Source organism: Myodes glareolus, chromosome 25 (assembly GCF_982192425.1).
Source record: "Myodes glareolus chromosome 25, mMyoGla1.1, whole genome shotgun sequence".
NCBI lineage: Eukaryota > Metazoa > Chordata > Mammalia > Rodentia > Cricetidae > Myodes > Myodes glareolus.
Window position 1 is genome coordinate 47,296,294 of NC_142050.1, and position 27,441 is coordinate 47,323,734.

The 27,441-nt window shown below is 36.1% G+C and overlaps 1 pseudogene; it reads left to right on the plus strand.

Annotated features, from left to right (window-relative positions):
- The window catches only part of LOC146893997 (vomeronasal type-2 receptor 116-like), a 31,139-nt pseudogene extending 12,006 nt beyond the window's left edge, over positions 1 to 19,133 (plus strand).
- The last annotated feature ends 8,308 nt before the right edge of the window (positions 19,134 to 27,441 follow it).

Below are 27,441 nucleotides of genomic sequence, written 5' to 3' on the forward strand. Positions count from 1 at the left end.
CACACATACAAACTAAGTACATATACCCATATGCACTATACATACATGACATAACATGTACACACCACAAATATACAAACATATGTTGTATACCTACACCATATACACACGCAAGTGCATACATACACTCACAATATATTGACCTGAACTTGAATGAAAAATTGTCCCTAGTGGGAAGATGTTGGTTAAAGGAATGACAATGAGGAATACAAATGGTAGAAGCAATATCAAGGACCAGAAACTCTTGAATAAACCGATGACCTATGCCAAGCAAGCTTGTGAAGAAGTATGGGAAAGTGCCCAGAGTGAGTAGAAAGTTACAGCAGACAATGTTGTTCAAAGTGAACAAAGGATATCTCAGAATCAGCTGCCTTAGGACTGATAAACACATCCCAGGGGGAAGAGGTGGGTAATAAAACTCAACGTTGACTCCTTTATTGCACTGGCTTGAACCCTAGAAAGACTGTACTAAGGACAAACTTAGACAAGGACACAGAACTAAATTTTTCTTTGTTCTTTCATAGGGGCCTTTTTAGAAATTCTTGGTTCACTATGGCTCCCATAACATACATACTTCCCATCCCAAAAATCAACAAATTATACTGATTGCTTTTGTGAAGTATGGGCATGCAAAGCAAAGGCATGCAAGGATCGTGTAATGACAGCCTGCTTAATGAATGAAAGAGAGTCTTATTGCACTATCCCCATTCAGGAAATGGATGAAGTAAATGGTATAATATTATACAAGGCATTATCCCCTATATGACTAAAAGATAGTCTGCTTGCTCTATCTTCATGAAGGAAATTGTTAGTAAACATGGCAATAACCTTCAAACAATCTTATGCTGCAACACAATTAAGCAATAAGTAATGATTTAAATATAGTCTCTGTGAGGGAAAACTCATTTTTGTGCATGTCAGTTACTGTATTCATTTCTAAGACAATGGTGTTTGAATATTGTTCTATAATGATCCTTATGTCCTTTACACAGGATCAGTTCTAGCAACTACCAACTTGCAATAGCCTTGATTTTTGCCATTGAGGAGATCAACAGGAACCCACTTCTTTTACCTAATGTATCTCTGGGATATGATATCCACACTGCTGGGCCACAGGATCAAGATAGTTCTTGGAAAATTCACTTTTGGCTCACAGGCAAGGGCAAATTCATCCCAAACTACACCTGCAGAAGAGAGGAAAAATCTATGGCTGCAATCACAGGACCAACATGGGACATTTCTTCCCTATTTGGCACATTTCTGGGACTTTATAACTATCCTTTGGTGAGATTATATGGATGGAAACAATAAAAGAATTCTCGTTTAATGTCAATATTTGAGTACCAAGGAGAAGCATACAGAAGATTTCACTTGTGTATTGTTGAAAATACATAGTCTTGGTGTTGTTGATGGATCAGGATTCTAGGTGCTTTTTGTGTAATGATGAGGACAAGAGTTTGGGTGCCAGGACTACCCATGTCCTCAAGATAGGGAGCAGAGATAACATGTCCCTGTGGAATCAATAATTCCTGTCTTCTAAACAAGTCAAAATCACGTATCCCAATGTTGTAGAGAGACCCTACTTTTAGAATATGTAGAAGAAATGGAAGGATACCCAGTTTCCTCTTCTAGACTTTAAATGCACTCACATGTATAAGCAGGTATACAAACATGGGCACACACACACTTGTGTGCACACACAGACATGCACACATGAACCCAACAAACCAACCTTTAAAAACACATAGTGTTTGAGGCTTGTACTCTGATATTATTGGTATATCCACTTGCAATTTGTGAAATGTACATTAATAGCATGAGATATACACAATTGTTTATGAAAAAAGTAAATATTCATCTCATTTTCTGGAATGTTCTCCAGATATTGGAGTTGATTTTAGATACAAATCTGACTTTCTAAAACTTTGAGTTCCTGTTTCATACTCAAATCATTGAGTCCATGATTTCTGGAAACTCCTAACTTCACGTCACTCCCTGTTCTCTTTTCTTTAGCTGACCTTTGGACCATTTGAAGCAGATTTGAATGATCCTGGGAAATTTCCTTCTGTGTATCAGATGGCAACCAAGGACTCATCTCTGGTCTTAGGCATGGTATCATTGATGGTCCATTTCAGATGGAACTGGGTGGGGCTGGTCATCTCAGAAGAGAAAGGCATTCAGTTTCTCTCAGAACTGGTACGAGAGATGGAAAGAAACAGAGTCTGTGTAGCCTTCACGGAAATGATCCCAGTCAACCATATGTTACTCATGAATGGAGGAGATGTATACAGTAGCCAAATTGTGATGAACTCAGCAAAAATTATTATTATTTATGGTGACACTGACTCATCTTTAGGTGTCTTCTTCAGAATATGGGAACACGTTCTCCCATGGAGAATCTGGGTCACCACTTCACAGTGGGAAGTATTTACTGCTATGAGACATTTCATTCTTGACTCATTCCATGGGACTCTTATTTTTTCCCAACACCATGGTGAGATTTCCACTTTTAAAGATTTTGTAAAGACAGTCACCCCTTCCAAATACCCAGAAGACATTTTCCTTGCAAGATTGTGGGAGATTTATTTCAATTGCACACTCTCTGATGCTTCCTGTAAATCAGTAGAAAATTGCTCATCTAGGGGTTCCTTGGAATGGTTACCTTGGTACCACTTTGACACCGCCATGAGTGATGGCAGCTACCATGTATACAATGCTGTGTATGCTGTGGCCCACACCATCCACAAGATTCTTATGCAACAAGTAGATAAGCAATCAATGAAAATTGGAGTAAAAATGAAATACCCCCACTGGAAGGTAATGCTTTTTTATTTTGAATCACATTATTACCAAGGCAACTTAATTAAGTGGCCCCACAGGTGCGCTAAAAGAGTATCATGGCATATTTTTTCCAAAGAGAAGTTTTCTGTACTAGTTTACTTCCAAAAAGAAAAATGTAGACCTGGGTGGATATAGTAATCAAGATGCGATCTTCATAGAAAGAAATACTTTAGAAATTAGGGCAAAAAGTGATGGTAAAAAGGCCAATAGCAGCCTGCCCTTCAAAGGTTCTCAACAGAAAACTTCTAACCTCTTCCCATGAAGTTCTTCAATATTAACAAGGAGTAACTGACGTCTCAGAATCGTAAATTGCGTAGAGAATATTAAACAATGTAATCTAAAATATCTCCCAAAAGTGTCTGCTAGAAACATTGTCTTAAGTTTATTTCTTTTTACTGTGATGAAATATGTGAGCAAAAGTAACTTAAACAAGAAAGGGATTATATGACTCACAATTTCTGTTTATTATCCGTCATTTCAGAAATCTTAAGGTGGCCAGAACAGAAACAGTTTTTCACACCAAGATCAACAGTCAAAAACAGAGAGCAATTTGTTATTGCACAAATACTATTACTTATCTTGTTTCCTCCAACATATTCAGTCCAGATCCAGTTCAAAAAATGATCTGCTTAAAACCAGAGAGGGTCCTTGTGCTTCAGTTAACGCAAGTTACAAAATCACACATAGAAGTATTCAGAGGCCAAACTTGTCTAGACAATTCTTCACTGGGACTTTATTCCCATGTGATTTTAGATTGTGTCATGTTCATGTTTAAATTAACCATCATGAAATTTTCAGTGCTGAAAAGCTTTAGAATGAATAACGAATCAGAGATTTATCTGAATATTATGCTCACATAGTATTAGAATAGTTGAATTTTTAGTTCAGTATAATCATCGTTTTTTCTGATATATACCTGTAATAATATTTCATGTTGAAAAACAATTTAATGTATATGTGAACATGGCAGAACTCAATTTTTTTCTTTAGCCATAGCATGCCTATCTTAAATCTTGCATCTTTCTTAGCTGAACCACATCCTGAAGAACATTAAATTCATTAATCCTGGTGGAGATTCAATAACTTTAAATCCTTCAGAAAAATTATATGTCGAGTATGACATTTTAAACTTCTGGAATTTTCCTCAAGGTCTGGGATATAAAGTAAAAGTAGGAACATTTTCCCCATACCTTCCACCTGGTCAACAACTGTCGTTGTTGGAGGACAGGATAGAATGGAGCACAGAAGATCAAGAGGTGGGTGGCATGTCACATTAAGCTTTACAGAACACAGATGACTAGAAAACAATCAAAGATCACCTTTAGTGAGTTTCAAACCTTCTCATAAATTAAAAGATGACTGCACTGGCATATTTACAAGCTTAATTTCTACATTTCAATACTTTCTTCAAAAGTTAATTATTGCAAATACTACCACATTCTTCCCCTTGCATATTCATGATTCTAAGTGTGTGTTTATATGTACATTTATATGTGTACTATATATATTTTATTATGAGGTGTATTTATGCTTTTATTCCTTAATTAATTGAATATGGGTTTATAAAATTAAAATTTCAATGGTTTTTTATTCTCATAAAATTCAGTCAACAGATTAATTTTTATATGTCCTCACATTTCTGATTGCCTTTGCTTAGACTCCAATCTCTGTATGCAGTGAAAATTGTGGTCCTGGATTCAGGAAATCTCTTCAGGAAGGCAAAGCAGTCTGCTGTTTTGATTGCCACCCCTGCCCAAATAATGAAATTTCCAATAGAACAGGTGTGTGAATTCACGATGAGGTACCCACATTTGCCTTAATATGTGGAATAAAGTAAAAATCAAGCACAAGACAATTGCTACAGTATATTTTTAAGATTTTTGTATTCACAATAAATAATCATCAGCTACATACCCCCTTGAGATAGGACCCATTTGGTAGCTTTTTTTGAATATAAGTCATTTACTTAATACTTTTTGATATCTTTATATCTTGATAGGAGTATAATAGTCACTTCTTTCAAAGAACTTTGCAGGTGGAATTTACATACATGTATTGCTGCCCATTCTTTTTGGAGCTGTATTAACCTGATATTGAAACCAGTAATCTGGCACAAAATCACTCTTTCAGTTCCCAGAACTATTGTTGAAATATATCATATGTTAAGAGATAGTATATTCTCTTATGCAATTTGGGAGTTGGAGAGATGACTTAGATGTTAAGAGCAGTGGCAGTCCCTTTAGAGGACCTAGATTTGACTCCCAGTGCCCAAATGTCTTGCAACTGTGTAACTAAAATCGCACAGTATCTGAAGTCATATTCTGGTCATTGTGGGCAACATATACAATTGCCACACAGACCAATCTCCAGGCAAAATATGTAAACAAAGCACAAGAAGTGTAAGAAATTAATAGTCTCATATATAATAATATGTGATATATATTGGTTCCAGTGGAAAAGCTGTGTTTCCTACTCTCTGTAATTCAAAGGTGAGTAGGGAAGAAAGTTTGTGGAGAGGTACACTTAGGGTTATACATAAAGTTTAATAATTATATGCACAAAACCGTGCAAGATGAAGCATGTGATATTACATGTATTTTGAGAGTAAATCAAAGAATTTTAAGAGGGTTTGTGGTAGAATATGCTAGAACATATGATTACTTGCCAAAGGACAGGACAAATGATTGCTAGTACAGTTTAGAATGATCAAGTATAAAAAAATACCATATCATGTAAAATTTAGTATATAATAATTTGCCAAAAGCAAGATAAATACCTCCCAAAATATAAAATGTCAATCTACCTAATTAACATAATAATTCTCATTGAAGCACTTGTAAAATAAATTCAGTAAAAAGTAAAAGAAACATTATCCAACATGTAGATAATATTGGCTTCTTCCTTTAGATGCAATTATTCTTCAACATACATAAGTTGTTTCTAACCTATTTCATAAATAGATTCAAGGATAGAAACCACATGATCATATAATTAGGTACCGGAAAGTTCTTAAAACAGATCCAAAAATTCTTCATGATAATATTTCTGGAGAATTTAGTCATATAGGTGACAAATCTCAAAATAATAAAAGCAACAAACAACATCACACTAAAAAGAGACACAATATATTTCTGCTTAGGAACAAGAGGAGTTCATTCACTCTCTATGTTTTGTTTCATAATGTTGGAAGTCCTAGCTTGAGAAATAAGGGACTGAAGTAGAAAATGATGGTATGGGTTGGAAATGATCAAGTCAAAGTATCTTTACTTAATTATGACAGGATTCTTTGTCTTCTACACCACTCAAAATTTCTTCTATATGCATTAAGTACATTCATAAAGGAAACAGGACACAAATTAACCCAGATAAGGCTCTTCTTCTGTACCAAAAGCCAACATGCCAAAAAAATAAATCAGGGAACCACTACTATTACAGCTAATTTTAAAATTCTTACCAATTAATACTTATTTAAAATATAATTGGCAGAATATAGATAATTCTCCCACACCAGATATTAACTTTAAACCTTGAGATATGCTTTTAAATTGGAGTACCCATAGACGTCAAGAAACTAGAGAGGGTCCATGATGAGTGGGGTTTAAAGAAGTAGTGGCTAGAATACATGATGCTTTAAAGTTAAGAAAGGAAATAATGGAGGAAGAAGGGTTTGGTGAGGTTTGATGTGCAGAGTAAAGGATAGTTAAAGCTAATTTTTTATTTTTGACAATGACATTAGGAAATCAACTTTTATAGCAGCTTCAAAAATTTGAAGACCTAACAAGAATTTCAATGCAGAATATATGTATACAGACAATGACTTACTGATTCACCCCAGGCTATCAGATAAAATACCAAGTGTCACATATGTATTTACTTGTATAAAGAAGATGGACAATTGGGTACCATAGATACCCCAACGATTACAAGTGATTTTCATTGTTATTGATCGCTCCCCCAAATTGATGATAAGATCATATTGTTGTTATAGATGAAATATACCTGAGTTATAGATGTACATAGTAATAGTAGGCAGTAACTGACCGGGAAACTTACTTTCTACTGACTAGTTAACACCGTGTTGGAAGTTTTTTATGAACAATATTAGGGAGAACATTTATCATGAGTTTTACTCTAGTGTAGCAATTTCTTCCTAGATGAAAACTTCATTATGTAAGGGAAGCTCATTAAGACATAGGATATTCTAATGGCAGTAAAACATACCATCCCACAGGAAAGTTTCTTAGTCTCTGGATGAAAAATTCTCAGAGAAATCAGAAAGTCCATGGACTTCATTAGAGACATTAAAACTGTCCTCTAGAAGTCAAGATAAGCAGGAAGGATTACAGAGAAAAACTTTAAAAGAAGAGAAGCATACTAAAAGAATAAGAAGTAATTCTGAACAAACTGTGAGGCCATCTGAGAAACCAAGAAAACTCTCAGGCTGCTTACAAGTTGTATTAAGAGCTCCAGGTTTCCAAATTTTGTGAGTTGTCACCTCTGATTGGCCGGGCTTATAATGTTGGAGGTAATTTACTCATGTCTTATTCACTTTTCTATTGCAAGGAAGCACCATTTCTAAGGTGTTTTATATGAGAAAGGATTTAATTTGGGGCTCAGAATTCCAGGTAGTAGTAGAGACCATGACCGCCATGGTGGGAAACAGAGCATATAAATATAATCACAGTGTTCTAGAGAAGGCTGAGAAATGACATTTGACCCACAGGCTGGAGGTCAGAAAGAGCTGAAAGAGGTATGGAGGGAGGAAAGAAGTAAGGATAGAAAGAGAGAGAGTGGGAGGGGGAGGGAGGGAGAAAAGGGAATGAAGGAATGATGGGGTAGACTTTTGAATACTCAAAGACCACCCTTAGTGACATACTTCCTCTAGCACAGTGCCATGGTGGGGAAAAAGGCAGTATACCTCCTAGCACATATCTGAGAATTTTTACATTATCCACTAGCAGGAGCAAGGGAGGCAGTGACAGAGAGGTACAGAGAGAATAGTGAATGTTGTGGTCTTTGGAAAACCCAAACACTAACCCTAATGACTCACTTCCAGGATTGTGCTATCCCCTAAACACAATATTTTCACCCACAGTAGATATATGTGTATATATATGCCTAGGAAGGACATTTTCTTTTAAACCACCACAAGTCATATCTTCTATGAATAATCATTCTTGGGAGTGATCCAAGTAAAACTCATTGGTTCAACAACTGATATTTTGATGGTATCATTAGCAGACTGTGCTTCGAATACTTACCTTGGTTGAGCAGTTCACTCATGTCCCCCTAGGAATACTTTCACATGACACTGGAGTAACTTTGAATCAGTTGTGTAAAATAAATAAATAAATCACTCGCCTCTGAGAATATGCTGACTGGTAATCAATAGATATGAGAGTAGCTAACCACTTTCTAATTGCATTTAAGCCCACACTACAAAAGGGAATTTGTGTATGATATGATTATCTTGACCAGAAACATGTAACTCAATGGGTCCTAGGTAAGAATGGAAAATATCATTTTTTTTAGTGGACATAATAATTAAGTTCATTGTAAGTTGTAATCATAATGCTCATAGATTAGTGTAGCTACCATCCCACAAAAAAGATACTTCATTCTTTTGTAGAAGGCAGTTAATACAGAGAACTACAAGAGATTAACAGACAGAGAATAAGAATCTGTGCATACACCAGTAAGACGTCCTCTAAAATAATTGCTAAGAGATTATCATCAAAGAGTGATGAAATATATTGTAAGGACCAAAGTTAGGGAAACACTTCAGAAAAAACTGTTTTCCAAATGTGATCGCACTGCTGTATGCATGATTCAACCCAGCTATGACTTCATGCTCAAGGCCTGGACAAGGTCAAGATATTCAAACTCCCTGAGTAGATGGAATATTGGATCATGAATTCACATCCCTACAATATGACAACTGATGGTGAATTGGGAGTCATTGTGTCAGTTTACTTTGGGAACTTGGCTTCTGAGAAACTGAATAGTTCAGTGGATGATGCCACATCCAGAAACATTAATAAGGTAATAAATAAACTCAGTGATCTTTTAAAAAGTTGGGTAAAAGATTCAGAAACGATGCAAAAAATAATTAGATGAGAGAAATAGGAATTAGGCTTGATAAAAAACATTATATATGTTTGTGAAACTCACCATTACATTACATTACTCTAACATCATAAAGGAAAGCCAGAGGAGGAACTCAGGGGTGGAGGAAGATGCCACGCAGGAATGCTGCTGACTAGTTTGCTCATTATAGCATGTTAGTCTGACTTTTTATATTGTTTAGAACCACCTTCCCAGATTGGTACCATCATCAAAGTGCTGGAAATACAACTAAAAGCCATTAGGTAAGAAAATTCAGTAAATACTTATATATAGACAAACTTAAGGGATCATTTTCTCAATTGAAAGTACTATTCCCTAAATGACTTTTTCTTGTGTCAAGTTGACTCTAACTCAGTTAATATCCTGAAATGTTTTTAATACATTTATCTGAAATTCTGAAATGCTATAATTGAAGAAGCAGTCATATGTCAAAAAAATGAAATAGAAATGACTGATAAGTATTAAAATGTATTCAAGCTCACTGAGAGTCAGATAAACACAAATCACATCTTCATTCAGATTTCATTCTGGATCAATTAAAATGGTTGGCATTAGGAAATAACAAATCATGGTGGGAATTTGCACAACAGTGAATCTCTTTTCCTGCTGACAGGAAAACACACAAGTTCAGTTCTATAGAAGTTGATATTAACTTATGTGCAGCAAAACCTACCATCATTTTTTGAAGGCCTGGCCTACAGAATGAGAGGAAAAACTTTTATGGTTGTTATGTCTGACAAATGTTACCATCTAGAATATAGAAAGAACCAAAAAAAAAAGCACCAAGAATGTAAAAAAGGCAATTAAAAATTGGAGCAAGAAAGTAAACAAGACTCTCAAAAGATGAAATTCTGATGAATGGGAAAATTTTTAAAATGTGTTTAAATATTGTAGACATCATAGGGATACAAATTAAGGCTGCTTTAAGAAATCTTACCAAGTCACAATTACCAAGATTAAACAAAAAACAAATGACATCTAACTCTGGTGAAGATATGGGTAATGTGGAACAATTATTTATTATTGGTGGGAATTTATGCTATAACCATTTTGCATATCAAAATTGAGGCTGCTCAAGAAATTACAAATAAATCTATTTCATTATCTAGCAGGATCTATTTAGGGGATATACCAAAAGAGGGAATACCTTCCTAATGACACCCTTGCTCTTCCAGGTTAATTGATGTTATGTTCACAATAGAAAGAAAATGGAAATAGCTTAGATATTCATCAACTGATGAATAGATAGTGAAAATGTGATGCACTTACAAAATGGAAAATTATTCAACACTTAAATAATGTGAAATTATGATAAGCACAAGTGAATAAGTAATACTGGAGGCTCTTGTTCTAAGTGAGGTGACAGAAATTCAGAAAGACAGACATTGCATATTCTTTCCAATGTGTAGAAAATTGCTTTCATTCTTTAGATATGTTTTATTTGAGATATTCACAGAAGTAGAAAACTATTGAGGAGGAATTATGGGTGAGAAGGGGATCATTCAATAAAGGGGCATAAATTATTCTTTAAAAAGGGAAAGTGAAAAATGAAATGGATGGAATTAAGTGAGGAATGGAAATAAAGGTTATAAGGAAAAATAGAAGAAAGGACAAATAGTATAAAAAAATCTTTGAAAACCCCATATTGAAACTTAATACAGTAGAACATACCATATATACACATACACATAGTGAGAGAATTTAAATTGTGTTACATTGTATTAAGGTATCAATATTTCAGACATATCATGTGAACAAATAAAATTCAAATACCAGGAACTGTTTATCATTTTGAGATATTGATCAATATGGCCCCAGAGAGTCAGATACTACTCTTGAATATTAAGTCCCTGTAGCTTGACACCATGTACTTGAACCATAAACATGCAGAATTAAAACAGGTACTAACCTGGAAATTCCCCCCCCATTGGTTATCACTCACAGAGCTAGAAGCTAGTAGGTATGCCATTGGAGAAAATGGGCAATCGTTGGCTTAACTGAGCAGTGAACCTTGCAGGCTACAATACTGTCTTGCCTGGAAAAGCATGACCCCTGATGCAGTAGTGGCATGAATTATAAAGGTGTAAAAAGTCATTTTCTATCTGTATTACCTCTCTCTTAAAGATATTTCAACCATATTTGTCAGTGTTATCTAGGCCAAAGTCCTGTGGAAAAATCGATTTTTACTACTATTATGCTAAATAAATAGAACATTAAAATTAATATTAATAGCATTTTGTTTTAATACTGTTCAGAGAATCTCTCTTATCCCCAATTATAGAACCTTTTTCTCACAGTTCAAGGAAAGTAAGACACAAACTTGCCATTGTGCAAGAGATTTGGAGGGGGCTGCATACTAAAGGGTAGGTCTATGCTATACCAACCTTTGAAGGATCAGGGTTCTTCACATAAGAAGAGATGGGAAGATTATATGGTGGATGATTTGAAGAAAATAATGTTTTCTAGAAATAACAGGACAAATACATAAATGAATATAAACTCCACCAGGTATAATCCTACCATGGGTTTGAGGTGTGAGGTGGATACATGATCCCACCATTCTCTGAAAAGATATTGGTATGTGCTCACTTCTGGGAACGGCAGAGTCAGGTTTCTTTAATGCTATGACTTGTAGTGTATCCACCATACAGAAGGTGCCGTACCACAAGTAGTTTCCAGAAACTGGAGTTGTTATTGACAGGGGAAGGGAGGGAGGAAGAGAGCATGAATATTGGGTGGGTAACCTAGGAAGGTGTGATGATATCTGGAAAGAGTTGCGGCATTGGAAGAAATGTGATAAAAAGGCATTATATAAAATTGTCAAAAATTTAACAAAAATATTTTAGGATACAAGAAAATTGCAGAAACATAATCCCCTGTTACATGTCTAAGAAATTATTTATCTTAGGATGCTTGCTATATTTATTACCTAAATATCTACAGTTCTAATGTAACTTGGTCAATGAAATCAGCTCCTGATTCTTGGTCAATGTGATGCCCAATCTTTTTTGTCAAATTGAAACACTTGGTAACAGTGGACCTTCCTTGAGGAAGTACCTTCAGTACCCAGCATGTAGCTATGTATGTAAGACATCTTATATATTCATAATAGATATAGGTACTTATCCCACTGTGCGAAGAACAATACCTTGGTAGTCAGTCATGGACTAGGGAAAAAGAGTTAACTGATCAAGCCAATGAAATGAAGACAGTAGGAAACCTCTTCTATGTTCTATGTCTCAGTTTCTACTTCCAGCTACTTGCCCCAAATTTTACCTTTGCTTCCTTAGATTTTGAATTGTAAGCCATAATCTAAATAAACCCAATTTTCCTTCAAAATAGTTAAAATAAAATATATGATATATTTGTATAACTATAAAATTTAATTAAAATATATTCTCAGTTGATATTACTTATTGTTTGTTACACAAATAATAGGCAAATTGTCCATTTTTATTTGTCATATTGCATTTTGAACATGAATTAATATTTTTAACATTGTTAGATCATGAAATAGATACAATTTTATGGTATTTGAGAAAGAAATTTGATAGCAAAACATTTAGAAAATTAAAAGGCTACTCACATATACCTGGCTACAAATTCTCCAAACAGGAGTCTTGAGAAAAAAAAAATCTGGTTGTCAGTACTTACTTCTCTTTTCGAATAGCAGAGTTCAGTTATCAGGCCTGATGTGGTGGTTCTCAGTAGGCTAGAACCCCAGGCCTAGGGCCCTGTTTGGGATCTAAAGAAACAAGGCATAAATGTGGTACACAGACATACATACAGGCAAATTTGTTGAGGTTACTGTAGATGGAGACTCTGCTTTCACTTCCTGGCCACCCAAACTCAAATAATCACAACAAACCATACTAATTACAAAAATCTTTGGCCAACAGCAAGCATATTCCTAGCTAGCTCTTGCATCTTAAACTTAAGCTCTTATTTTATATTTTACCATGAGATTCTTGGCTTATTACCTCATATCTTGATTCTTGGGTGGCTATATGGTATCTGCCTGACTCCACCTTCTTTCTCCCTGCATTCAGTTTAGTTTTGCCCCCTGGCTATTTTCTGCCCTGTCATGGGCCAAATCAGTTTCTTTATTAACCAATGGTAATAAAACATATTCATAGCATACAAAGGGGAATTCTACATCATGTCTCCTGTTCTATATAAATAAAAAGGAAGGATTTTACTTTAATATAGTAAAATTATATATAACAAAACAGGTATCAAGCAAGAATTACAGTTATAATATTTAGTCTTTTTGTATCTGGCAAAATTAAAGAAGATATTATATCCTCTATCCTATCTTTGTGAGTATAAATCTTCATATCTAATTTATCTTTTATTATAACCGAGGAAAATTATAACTATCTGTCTTCAACTCCATCAAAGTCCCCAGAAGGATACAGTAATACCTAAGTAAACACAAACTGCATTGTAAGAAACTTCCAAAATTTTAGAATTGACAGACATCTTGCTGCCTGGACAGTCACCCTAAGTTCTTCTGTAATGTAGTATCATTCATTTCAGCCTATAGGCCCATAGTATCTGTCAGACATTTCCATGAAACAGGAAATTTGTAAGACTGTTTTGCCTATATTGTCAGTTTGTCAGTCACTTTCTTCTCTGTCCTGCAGAATGTCTGGCAGACACTTTTATGAGACAGGAACCCTGAAGAGCTGTCTTATATTATTTTGGAAATTTCATTAGTCATCCTTCTGTGGGTCCTGCATGTCTAGCTTATACAGTGTACCATCAAGCAGTCCAGGCAAGAGCAGTTTCTTGCCAAAATGGCTAATCTTGTTTTATTGAAGGCAAATTTTACAATGAGTTTCTTCGATGCCCATCAACCTCTCTGAAGTAATTGCTTCTGCCAGAAGCAGACATGATTCACTGTTGAGAAAAGTCTAAGTTCATAAAACACTTTAAATGCCTTATTCTCTAGGGCTTTGAAGTATTGATGATTATCTATCTAACTGAAATATATCTATGCATATCTAGAAAACACAACTAACATGACTACAAGTTTGACTATTATGAATAACTATCTATTAATTTGTAATTTTAAATTATATACTATATTTTAAAAGCAGCTGCATAAACATAATACATTAAACAAGAGTAGAAACACACACACATATAAATATATATTTATATATATATATAACAAAATTGACCTTGAATTTGTATCAATAAACCAAAGTCCATACCAATGTAAAGTATTCATATCTATATTATATCCCATCCTTTTTTAGAAAGAGATTTACTGTGACTTAACCACTTATAATCAATCCCACTTGATGAAAAAAAATATTTATAAACTATCATTTTGGAAATTTTAGCACTATTTTCTACAAATTGTTTCCCACTGTTTGCTGGGCAAAGTATTTTTATGGTTCATGGCAAACTATCAGGGATTCTTGTATCACCAAATCACACTAGCCTGGAAGGAGCCCACAGGTTCTCATCTTCTGTGGAAACAAAAGCAGGTCCTCTTTTCCAAAGTAACATATGGTTAGACTCAAATTTTGAAGTCAAGGTACCAAGACACGTGGATAACATAGACAAGGACAATGGGCCAATTTAAGATGGAAGAAGGAGTTAATAAGAAGCCTGAGCTACTAGGCAAACCAGTTTATAATTAATGTAATGGCCCTCCATATATTTCTTTGGGACTGAAAGACTGTGGGACCAGGCAGTGCAGAAACCTCTGTCAACAGTAGCAGAACCTCCTGAAAGAGCTAGAGCCATTGATGTCGCCAGTATGAACCAGGAAACCTTCTCTTAAAGAAGGTGCACCTGTGCTTGCAACCAAAGCCTATTTGGAAAAATATAGCTACCAAGATGCTCCTATTGACTCCCATTTTTGTGGGCCAGAAGCCCTTTTGGTAATCTTATTAGACATTATGTGAATGTATGTTGCCAAACATCAGGAGCCATTATGTAAATGGAGATAGCTCTTTTATTTCTTGGCCACCCAGACATGAATAATCACAGAAAACTTTACTAATTACAACACTGTTTGGCTAATGGCTCAGACATATTCCTAGGTAGCTTTTACATCTTAAATGAACCAATTTCCATTATTTTAAATTTTACAACGAGGCTTATGGTTTCTTACCTCCCATGTTGCTTATTGACAGTTACATGGCATCTGCCTGACTCCTGCCTTCTTTTTCCCTGCATTCAGTTTAGTTTTCCCACCTAGCTATATCATGTCCTGCCGTAGGCCAAAGTATATTTTTTTACTAACCAAAGGTAAAAAAAACATATTCCTAGCATACAGAGGAAAATCCCACATCAGTTTATAATTATAACATCCATCTGTTCCTTTTCCTCATTCCAAACTTATCATACAATGCTCCAGTGCTCTTCTTCAAGTTCATGGCCTCTGGCATTCAGAAACTGTTTATGATGCATATATGTATACAAAAACACATTACTAAACAGAATCTGTTCAGTCCATATAATGTTGCTTGTGCATGTGTGTATGTATGTATGCATGTATATTTTCATGGTTAACCATTGGTAGTACGCAACAAACTACTCAGCTCTCTTATGAAGAAGACCACATTTATAGTTTTAATGAACTCTTCTCATCTAGTATGGTGGTGGTACATCCAAGAGTCAAAGACCTCCTACTAAAACCCCAAATATCAAACATGAGAAGTCTTTTTATGTTACTGTTTAGGGCTGCACAAAAGCCTATTGCTGTTGCCCGGTGTTTCCCGAAAGAGGTGCAATGCAAGCACTTACTACTGATGTTACCATGAACTCATGAAACAGAACCCAGAGAGACCCCTGAGCTGGTACTTATGTAAGCGCTATTCCTGAGTAATCACTTTCATGGTGCCAGAAAGCATCATAGAAGCTTCCAATGGAAAGAGACAATCAACGGTTATAACAATTTATAATTCCTATGAACCACATCAACTGCCAGTATTACACTACAACCCTGAGGTTGCAACAACACTACACATTCATGAATGGAAAATGACATCTTCTTAACCAGACTTAAAATCTCTTTAATAGACAGACATTTAATGCATCATATTTGAAGTCTAGTTTATTCCTAAGTACTAGTGAAATCATGGTTATTGGATGAGACTATATAACCACTACTTTACTAAATCACAATAATTCCTAACAACAATTTATAAACATTCATGGTGATACACAAACAAAAGTGTGATCTTCACCTGTCATCAAGTAAGGTTCAACTGATAACAGATGGAATCCACTAAAGAAAACAGAACCAATCCAAATACAGAGTTTTTAATATTTATTTATTTATTATGTATACAATATTCTGTCTGTGTCTATGTCTGCAGGCCAGAAGAGGGCACCAGACCTCGTTACAGATGGTTGTGAGCCACCATGTGGTTGCTGGGAATTGAACTCAGGACCTTTGGAAAAGCAGGCAATGCTCTTAACCACTGAGCCATTTCTCCAACCCCACAAATACAGAGTTTTGATGCCTAGGCTCAATGATGGCTATAACTATAGAACAATTCCACACCTAAAGCTCAGGGAACATTGTGAAAGAGAGCAAAGAAAGGCTGCAGGAGCCAGATCTTCAAGAAGTATTTTGTGACGTCTCTTCCAGTAGTATCAGAAGCTGCACCACAAAGTCGCATTAATATGACCGCCCAAATGTAAACAGAAATAGGATGACACCAATAGATGTACTAAACAGAATTGGAGGCAGACCACAAGTTCCCAATCCTATACAAAGAAATTTTGGTAACTGGGACTGGGACATCTGGAAAGATGAACGAGCATATTTACCTTTACTGTGTAACTAAAAAAATTAACATTTTCTGTGATGGAAACAAAACTCATTTATAGAAATCTCATGTTCCAGGAAATGATATTTTATGTCATCTCTGTTCTCTTGGCAGTTTTCAAATTATTACGATTATGGTAGTTTGATGAATATATATATATATATATTATATATATTATTCATATATATATATGAATATATATACTACATAATTAAAACAACAGTGTATAGGTTCCAGAGATCTGATTTACTGCAATATAAATGTGCTATGTATTCTCCCAAAATTGATGTTAGATTATGTCTAACATGAAAGGTAATACATTAATTAGCTTTCAATTGCATTTATAGACCTTGACCAAAACACCCATTAGAAAGAAAAAGTTTATTTTACCTGCAAGCTTACAGTCTGTTGTGAAGGGAAGTAATGGAAGGAACCTGGAAAAGAAAGCTAGGTGCAGGAACTGAGGTCTGTTTACATTAGCATGTAAGTTGCTTACTGTATTGCTCCCCATGGCTCATATATGACACTTTTTAATAGAACCTAGGATCAATTTCCCACATTGGCACAGCCTAACAAAGTTAGATTGTTCTAAAATAATCATTGATTAAATCCTTTACCAGACTGGTTTGGTTAGCCTGATTGAGACTTTTCTTACTTGATATTATTTTTAAAAAGAACTTTACTTTGTGTTAAGTTGAAAAACAACACGAAATGACATTTTGAAAACATAAGCTTGGATAGTTGTTAACAAATGATAGATTCACATTCATCAGTGAAAATCACAATTTTTAGTTGCTTCAGTGTATGTCTGCCATGGGAAGAAATGATAATATTGTCTAACCAACACCAAAAGCCCTGGTTTTAGAGACAGGACTATTAAATATTTTCTAGAAATAAGAATAATAGGAGTTTATTTTTATGAAATCCTACCCTATAATACCATAGCACACTAAACATACAACGAGAATAGGTATGTTGTCTGTTTGGTTTGTTTGTTTGTTTTCAGGAAATGGTTTCTCTTTGTACTTCTGGATGTCCTTCAGGTAACTTTGTAAGCAATTCTTTCTAGGAACTCAAAGATTCAAAGCCCTTGCTTGCTGATTGAAGGAATAAACTGTGTGCCACCATGCCTGACTAGTTTTCTTTTTCTTCTCTTTTTTGTTTTGCTTTATTTAGTTTTGATGTTCATGTTTTGTTTTTGTTTTTATATGATATTTTCATATGGAAATAAGAAAAGACTTTTTATGACAAATTAAAAGAATATTGTTTATTTACTGAGTACAAAAGAGGGTATGTAGTATTAACTAGGTAAAAGTTTAAAAGCAATATCCCATTATTCATTGTATTCAATGATCAGAAGAATAGCTAGATTACTTTTACCAATGTTCTACTTTCAGGGGGTGGGTGGCAATCAATGAAAATCATTTAAGTTGTACTGATGTTACATTACTTTTCTTGCCAGATATTGATCAGTGTGTGAAGTGTCCAGATGATCAGTATGCCAACACAGAGCGAACACAATGCCTCCAAAGATCTGTGACATTTCTGGCATATGAAAACCCTTTGGGGATGGCACTGGCTGGCATCGCACTTTGATTGTGTACATTTACAGTAGTTATTCTTGGGATTTTTGTGAAGCACCAAAATACTCCTGTTGTGAAGGCTAATAACAGTACTCTCAGCTACGTCCTGCTCATCTCCCTTGCCTTCTCTTTTCTCTGCTCCTTGCTTTTCATTGGTCAGCCCAACACAGCCACCTGCATCCTGCAACAGATCACATTTGGAGTTGTTTTCACAGTGTCTGTGTCTACTGTTTTGGCCAAAACCATCACTGTAGTCCTGGCCTTCAAGATCACTACACCAGGAAGATGGATAAGGGCATTGCTTAAATCAGGGGCACTCAAATTTATCATTCCCATCTGTACATTTATACAAATTATTTTCTGTGGAATCTGGCTTGGAACATCTCCTCCCTTTGTAGACAGAGATGCACACGCTGAACATGGTCAAATCATCATTGTGTGCAATAAGGGCTCAGTCACAGCCTTCTACTGTGTCCTGGGATACCTTGGGGCCCTGTCCATAGGGAGCTTTACAGTAGCTTTTTTGGCCAGGAACCTGCCAGACATTTTCAATGAAGCCAAATATCTGACATTCAGCATGCTGGTGTTCTGCAGTGTCTGGGTCACTTTCCTCCCTGTATACCACAGTACTAAGGGGAAGGACATGGTAGCTGTGGAGGTCTCCTCCATCTTGTCTTCCAGTGCAGGGCTCCTAGGCTGTATCTTTGTCCCTAAGTGCTATATCATTCTCATGAGACCTGATAAGAACTCATTAAAGGCTATGAGAGATAAAGGTCAGTGGATATAAGCAATCTTTTGGATAACTCATGTTATATATTTTATGGTTTCTGAGCAGTGACAACAGAGTTTTATAAGGTTAAACTACTGGTCATACTTTATACTTTCCTCAAGGATGACTGACTGACTAAATTTTCTGTATTTGTGCAACATTGGAATGTTGAATATATAGACTAAATTTTCTTGGGTTGTCTTATTTTTCTTCTAAACCAGCTATAACTTGTATGTGGCTTCCAGATAAATACATTTATAATATAGAATCTGGTCATAGTTACCACCAAAGCGAGACCAAGGCATTATAGGATAGCATCCAACACTAATCATAGCATATAATTTCAAGTATTGTTATAAACTACCACATGATCTTTCCAGAAATGTATTTTGAAATTGTCTCTATTTGTTTTGTTACTTAAAAATTAAATGAAAGTACCATCATATTGTATTTTAAGTAACCTGTGTTCTCAGCCCCCATTCACTCACATTATGCCCCCAATATAAACGCTTTCTCACCATATTTGAGGAAAATTTGGTTATTTATTCTTGTCTTATGAAGTAACTAATATCACAGGTGATGACAAGATAAACCAAAATGCAGAGAATCTGCATGTCATGGCTATGAATCTTGAGGTTTATATAGAGAAAGTAAGCTAAACACCAATATTCGGGAATCTCTATTTTCAAGACTGATGCAACAAGAACAGTTGCTTCACACTCTTCTGATATGGCCTCCCCACAGTAATGCACTGTTTCCCTTTACCATGATCCAAAATAACTCCTTTAAAATTATGTCTTTTGTTTTTTTGATATACTATAATCTTATTTTTCAAAAGCTCTTTATATTTAAAATATTGGGTTTCTTTGGAAGATAACATCTTTAGGGAATCCTGAAAAGAAAATTTATGGTTAATTGTCAAGTCCTGAGAGAGGTATCTTTATCATTTGTTATCCAGTATCTGCATAATTGGAAAGTGTAGGGTTTGTCTCAGGTCCAGGCCAGAGCCGTTTGTGAGGCTGGATCATCACAGCTAGCCACCTAAAATTGTTCTGAGCAGTTTGTAGCCCCAAACTGATCTTTAGATGATGTTTTTTTTTTGTTGTTGTTGCTGTTTTTGTTTTTTTGTCTTTTTTGCAAAGTGATGCTACCATAGTAATGGAGAAGTAGTTATTGTAGGACCCCATTCTACATTTGGAGACTGCAAAAGTTGTTGTTATACATGCTCATAGTTTACGGTAGAAAACTAAGAGAGATTTAATCTCAAAATCACGTATAGGAAGGTAGATCAAACCTTTTTTCTAGAATTAGTTGGTACTCTATATGAGCATTAATATCATGACAAAATGTTCTGGACTTGTAAAAAAATTTTGTTTTGTTTTGTTTTTTAAAATTTATTTATTTTTCTCCATTTAAAAATTTACACTTCCTCCCCTCCTCCCATTCCTCTCCTGCTCCCATAAAAACCCTCCTCTCTCCTCCTCACTCCTTAAGAGAGGACAGGGGACCCTGCCCTGTCAGAAGTCCAAGGCCTTCCCTCCTACAACCAGGCATAGGAAGTTTTGCATTCAAATAGACTAGGGTCCCAAAAAGCCAGTACATGCAGTAGAAACAAGTCCCAGTGCCTTTATCAATGGATTCTCAGCCAGCTCCCATTGTTAGCCACATTCACAGAGTCCAGTTTGATCACATGCTCATTCAGTCCCAGTCCAACTGGATTTGGTGAGCTCCCATTAGAATAGGCAAATTGTCTCAGTTGGTGGACCAATCCCTTGTGGTCCAGACTTCCTTGCTCATCTTCCCCCTCCTTCTGCTCTTCAACTGCCACACTGATTTCCAAAGTGGTTTTACAAGTTTGCATTCCCACTAGCAATGGATGAATGTTCCTCTTACTCCACATCCTCTCCAGCATAGGCTATCATTGGTGTTTTTGATCTTAGCCATTTGACAGGTGTAAGATGGTATTTCAAAGTTGTTTTGATTTGCATTTCCCTGATTGCCAAGGAGGTTGAACATGACCTTAAGTGTCTTTTGGCAATTTGAATTTCATCTGATTAGAATTCTCTTTTCAGTTTGGTGCCCCATTTTTAAAATTGGGTTAATTAGAATTTTCATGTCCAGTTTCTTAAGTTCTTTATGTATTTTGGAGATCAGTCCTTTGTCTGATGCGAGGTTGGTGAAGATCTCCCATTCAGTAGGATGCCTTTTTGTCTTAATGACAACATCTTTTGCTTTACAGAAGCTTCTTGGTGTCAGGAGGTCCCATTTATTCATTGTTGCTCTTGCTGTCTGTGCTACTGGGGTTACAAATAGGACATGGTCTCCTGTGCTAATGAGTTGCAGTCTACTTCCCATTTTCTCTTCTATCAGGTTCAGTGTGGTCAGATTTATATTGAGGTCTTTAAACCATTTAGACTTGAGTTTTGTGCATGGTGATAGATATGTATCTATTTTCATTCTTCTGCAGGTTGACATCCAGTTATGCCAGCACCATTTTTTGAAGATGCTTTCTGCCTTCCATTGTATAATTTTTGCTCCTTTGTCAAAAATCAGGTGTCCATAGGTTTGTGGATTAATATCCGTGTCTTCAATTCGATTCCATTGGTCAACGTCTCTGTTTTTTATGCCAATACCAAGCTATTTTCATTACTGTAGCTCTGTAATAGAGTTTGAATTCAGGGATGGTAATGCCTCTGGAAGTTCCTTTATTGTATCAGATTGTTTTGGCTATCCTAGGTTTTTGTTTTTCCATATAAATTTGATTATTGTTCTCTCAAGGTCTGTGAAGAATTTTGTTGGGATTTTGATAGGGATTGCATTGAATTTATAGATTGCCTTTGGTAGAACTGCCATTTTTACTATGTTAATCCTCCCAATCCAAGAGCATGGGAGATCCTTCCATTTTCTGATATCCTCTTCAATTTCTTACTTCAAAGACTTAAAGTTCTTTTCAAATAGATCTTTCACTTCCTTGGTTAGTGTAACCTCAAGATACTTGATGCTATTTGTGGTGACCATGAAAGGTGAAGTTTCTCTTATTTCCCTCTCTGCTTCTCTATCTTTTGTGTATAGAAGGGCTACTGATTTTTTTTTTGAGTTGATCTTGTATTCTGCCACATCACTGAAGGTATTTATCAGCTGTAGGAGTTCTTTGGAAGAGTTTTTGGGGTCAGTGATGTACACTTATAGGTCTATTTATCATTCACAAATAACAAAAGTTTGACTTCTTTCTTGATCCCCTTATGTTGTCTTCTTGCTATTGAAAGAACTTTAAGCACTATGTTGAGGAGATATGGTTAAGAGTGTACAACCTTGTCTTTTTCCTAATTTTAGTGGAATGACTTTGAGTTTCTCTCCATTAAATTTGATATTAGCTGTTGGCTTGTTATATATTGCTTTTATTATATTTAGGTATAATCCTCGTATACCTAACCTCTCCAAAACCTTTATCATAAATGGGTGTTGAATTTTGTCAAATGCTTTTTCAGCATCTAATGAAATGATCATATGGTTTTTTTTTCTTTCAGTTTATTTAAATGATGGATTACATTGACAGATTTTCATATGTTGAACCAGCACTGCATCTCTGGGATGAAGCCTACTTGACCATAATAGATTATTATTTTTCGATGTATTCTTGGATTCGGTTTTCCAGTATTTTATTGAGAATTTTTGCATTGATGTTCATGAGTGACATTGGTCTGTAATTCTTTATCTTGGTTGTGTCTTTGTGTGGTTTTGGTATCAGAGTAACTGTAGCATCATAAAAAGAGTTTGACAATCACTCTTCTGTTTCTGTTATGTGAAACACATTAAGGAATACAGGTATCAGTTCTTCCTGCAATTTCTGGTAAAAATTCCGCATTTAAACCATCTGGTCCTGGGTTATTTTTGGTTTGGAGGTTTTTATGACAGCTTCTATTTCCTCTTGACTTATAGGTCTATTTAAATTGTTCACCTGGTCTTGATTAATTTTGGTGTATTGTATTTATCTAAAAACAAGTCCATTTCTTTTACATTTTCCAGCTTTGAGGCATATAGGCCTTTGTAGTAAGACCTAATGATTCTCTGAATTTCCTCAGTGTCTGTTTTTATGCCCCCCTTGTCATTTCTGATTTTATTAATTTGCTTATTTTCTTTCCACCATTTGATTGGATTGGATGGGGGATTGTCAATCTTGTTGATTTTCTCAAAGAACCAGTTCTTTGTTTCATTGATTCTTTGGATTGTTTTCAGTGTTTCTATTTTGATGATTTCAGCCCTCAGTTTGATTATTTCCAGTCTTCTAATCCTCCTGGGTGAGTCTGTATCTATTTTTTCCCTAGAGGTTTCAAGTGTGCTGTTAAGTGTCTAATGTGAGCTTTCTCCGTTAAGTGTAGGCACTTAATGCTATGGGTTTTCCTCTTAGCACTGCTTTCATTGTGTCTCATAGGTTTGGGTATGTTGTGTCTTTATTTTCATTGAATTCAAGGAAGACTTTAATTTCTTCCTTTATTTCTTTCCTGACCCAGGAGTGATTCAGTAGTTGACTGTTAAGCTTCCATGAGTTTGTAGGGTTTTGGGGATAGAATTGTTGTTAAATTCTAGCTTTATTTTATGGAGATCCAATAAGATACAGGTAGTTAATAATTTTTTTTTGGATCTGTGAAAGTTTGCTTTCTTACTGAGTATGTGATCAATTTTCAAGAACTTTTCATAAGATGCTGAAAAGAAGGTATATTCTATTCTGTTTTGGTGAAATGTTCTATAGAAGTCTGTTAAGTTCATTTGATTCATTACCTCCATTAGTTCTCTTATTTCTCTGTTAGTATTCTGTCTGGTTGACCTGTCCATTGGTGAGAGAGGTGTTTTGAAGTCTCCTACTATTAGTGTGTGGGGTTTGATGTGTGCTTTGAGTTGTAGTAACGTTTCTTTTACATATGTGGGTGCTTTTATATTAGGGGCACAGATATTCAGGATTGAGACTTCATCCTGATGAATTGTTCCTCTTATGACTATAAAGTATCCATCTCCATCTCTTCTGATTGATTTTAGTTTGAAGTCAATTTTGTTAGATATTAGTATAGCCACATCTGTTTGTTTCTTAATTCCATTTGATTGAAATACCTTTTTCCAATCCTTTACTCTGTGTAAATGTCTGTCTTTGTGGTTGATGTGTGTTTCTCGTAGGCAGCAGAATGTTGGATCCTGCTTTTGCATTCATTTTCTTAATCTGTGCCTTTTTATAAGTGAATTGACACCATTGATATTAAGTGATATTAATGACCAGTGGTTGTTAACTCAGGTTATTTTTTTTAATGGTAGAGTTTGTGTGTTTCTTTTCTTTGGGTTTTGCTTGTGGAGGGTTGTTAGATGTCTAAGTTATTGTGGGTATTGTTGGGTTCCTTGGGTTATGATTTTTTCTTCTATTACTTTTTGTAAGGCTGGGTTTGTGACTAAATATTGTTTAAATTCATTTTTATCTGGAATACCTTGTTTTCTCCTTTGACAGGGACAGAAAGCTTGGCTGGGTATAGTAGTCTGGGCTTCCATCCATGGTCTCTTAGTTTCTGCAGCACATATATCCAAGACCTTCTGGTTTTTCTTGGTTTCCATAGAGAAGTCAGGTGTCATTCTGATAGGTTTACCTTTATATGTTACTTAACCTTTCCTTTGCCGCTCTTAATATTCTTTCTTTATTCTGTATGTTTGGTGATTTGATTATTATATGGCGAGAGGGTTTTTTTTTTGATCCAGTCTATTTGGTGTTCTGTATGCTTCTTGTACCTTCATAGGAATATCCTTCTTAAGGTTGGGAAAGTTTTTTTCTATAATTGTGTTGAATATATTTTCTGGGCCTTTGAGCTGTGATTCTTCTCCTTCTTCTACCCCTATTATTCTTATGTTTGGTCTTTCATATTGTTCCAGATTTCCTGGATGTTTTGTGTTAAGAATTTGTTGGATATGCTGTTTTCTTTGATCAAAGAGTTTATTTTCTTTATAGTATATTCAGCTATGAGATTCTTCTATCTCTTGTATTCTGTTGGTTATACTTGTCTCTGTAGTTTCTGTTTGTTTACCCAGATTTTCCATATTCAGCCGTCCCTTGGTTTGTGTTTTTATTACTTCCATTTCAGTTTTCAAGCCTTGAACTGTTTCCATTACCTGTTTGATTGCTTTTTCTTGGTTTTCTTGGGTGTTTTTGAGAGATTTATTCATTTCTTCTACCTTTTTGTTTGTCTTCTCCATTTCTTTACATCAGTTTTTCACATTCTGTTTTAGGTCCTCTACTATTTTCATAATGTTCTCTTTAAAGTTGATTTCCTCTGCTTCTTCTGGAGTAGGGTGTTCAATTCTTCTTGTTGCGTGATCCCTGGATTTTGGTGTTAACATGTTGCCTTTCAGGTTGTTGAAGGAATTCTTGCATTGGCACCTGCCCATTTCTGCCTTCAAATGCTGTTAGGAGAGTCTTGGCTGCTTGGTCTGATCTTTGCTATGACTACCTATGTACTTGGAGTTTTCTCTTACTTTGCCCTCTCTTAGGTCTCCTTACCACTGGAGTTTCTCAGATCCTCTCCACCCTGGAATAGGCTGTGGTGGTGGATCTCAGGAGCCTACAGATGGAAAGAAGTGCTTGAGGGGCAAGCTGGGGTGGAGTAATAGAAAAGGCATTAGCCAGGGTGAAGCCCCTCTGAATGGTCAGAAAGTTTAAGGGTTTAGGGGGTACCTGTTTTCTGTTCCCAGGGCGTCCAACCATCCACTCAGGCACTCACTTACCCCTTCTGAGGGATGGAACTTCTGGTACAGGATCAGGCCACTTGCTGGCCAGAGACGTAGCAGACAAAAGGGTGCACTTGCTGGGTGCAGAATCAATGGGACAAAGAATCTCCTGTAGCTGTTGCCCTCACCACTTTGTCCACAGACCCTCAGCCTTAAAGCAGGCTGAGTTGGGGGATCCTATGACCCCACAGATGGAAAGGGGTGCTTGGGGGTCAAGTTGGGATGGATAAGAAGAGAAAGGCATTAGACAGGAAGAAGCCTCTGCTGAATGGCCAGAAAGTCTAGGGGAATGGAGGGTGCCTGTGCTCCCTTTCTGGGGCCAGCTTGTTGGGGTATCTGTCCCGCCCAGTACCCTACAGCCGGCATATCTCAAAGAAAATCAACCACACAGAGATCTCCATAAGTTATAAAGCTGATTGTCCCATTAGCTCAGGCATCTTGTTAACCCTTGTAACTTATATTAACCCATTATTATTATCTATGATAGCCACATGGCTCGGTACCTTTTTCACCTGGGCAAGTTACATGCTGCCTCTTCGGTGGTCTGCGCAGGAGTGGCTGAGGGAGTTTCCTCCTCTGTAACCTTATCCTATTCTCATTGACCTGCCTATACTTCCTGTCTGGTTGACCCGCCTATACTTCCTGCCTGGCCAATCAGCGTTTTATTAAAATGCATGATTGACAGAATACAGACAATTCTCCCGCATCATTTCCCTCTTTTTTTTTTTTAAACAAAGGGAAATATCCATAGTCCATTTGTTGGAAATGTGGGCGTAGTATTTCAGGCTACTTCCTGCTGGTTGGGGGCGCTGATGATCTTATGGGGACCTAAAGAAAATTTAGAGTTATAAACAAGTTCTGACTGGAGTATCCTGTGAGTCTTGATTATCTCAGGCAGCAGTTTTGAATCTGCTCTGGATGTAGAACTCAGACATCTGGGCCATCTATTCCTGTCGGAAATTTTTCAGGCGGCCTCCCTTGGTCAAAGATGATTTTTCTTAACTCTGAATAAATCCAGAGCCTCTCGTTTTCTGTGGAAACAAAAGCAGAATCTCTTCTCCAAAGTAACATACCTTTTGACTTCAATTTTGAAGCCAAGGTATTTTGAAAATACCTATCTTGGGTTAGTTCAGCAGCATTTATAAACAAAAGTCTTTTAGCAGCTGTTGCTCCTTCCTCAGCATTCAAACAATTCAAAGAGAGCATAATAGCAAACAGTATCAAGATTCTCTGTGTATTTTCCATCTTTATGTGGCTTTACTTTAACCTCTATTTCTTTTATTTTTACTTTTACTTTTTGAGACGGGTTCTCTGTATATCTTTGTCCTGGAATAACTCTGTAGACCAGACTGTCCTTGAACTCACAGAGATCCACCTGCCTCTGCCTCCCCAGTGCTAGGATTAAAGGTGTGTGCTACAACACCTTGAACTCACAGAGATCTGTCTGTCTCTGCCTCCCAAGCATTGGGATTAAAGGTGTGTGAGACCACACCTTGAAGTCACAGAGGTCAACCTACCTCTGCCCCTTGAAGTCACAGAGGTCAATCTACCTCTGCTTCCCAGGCAT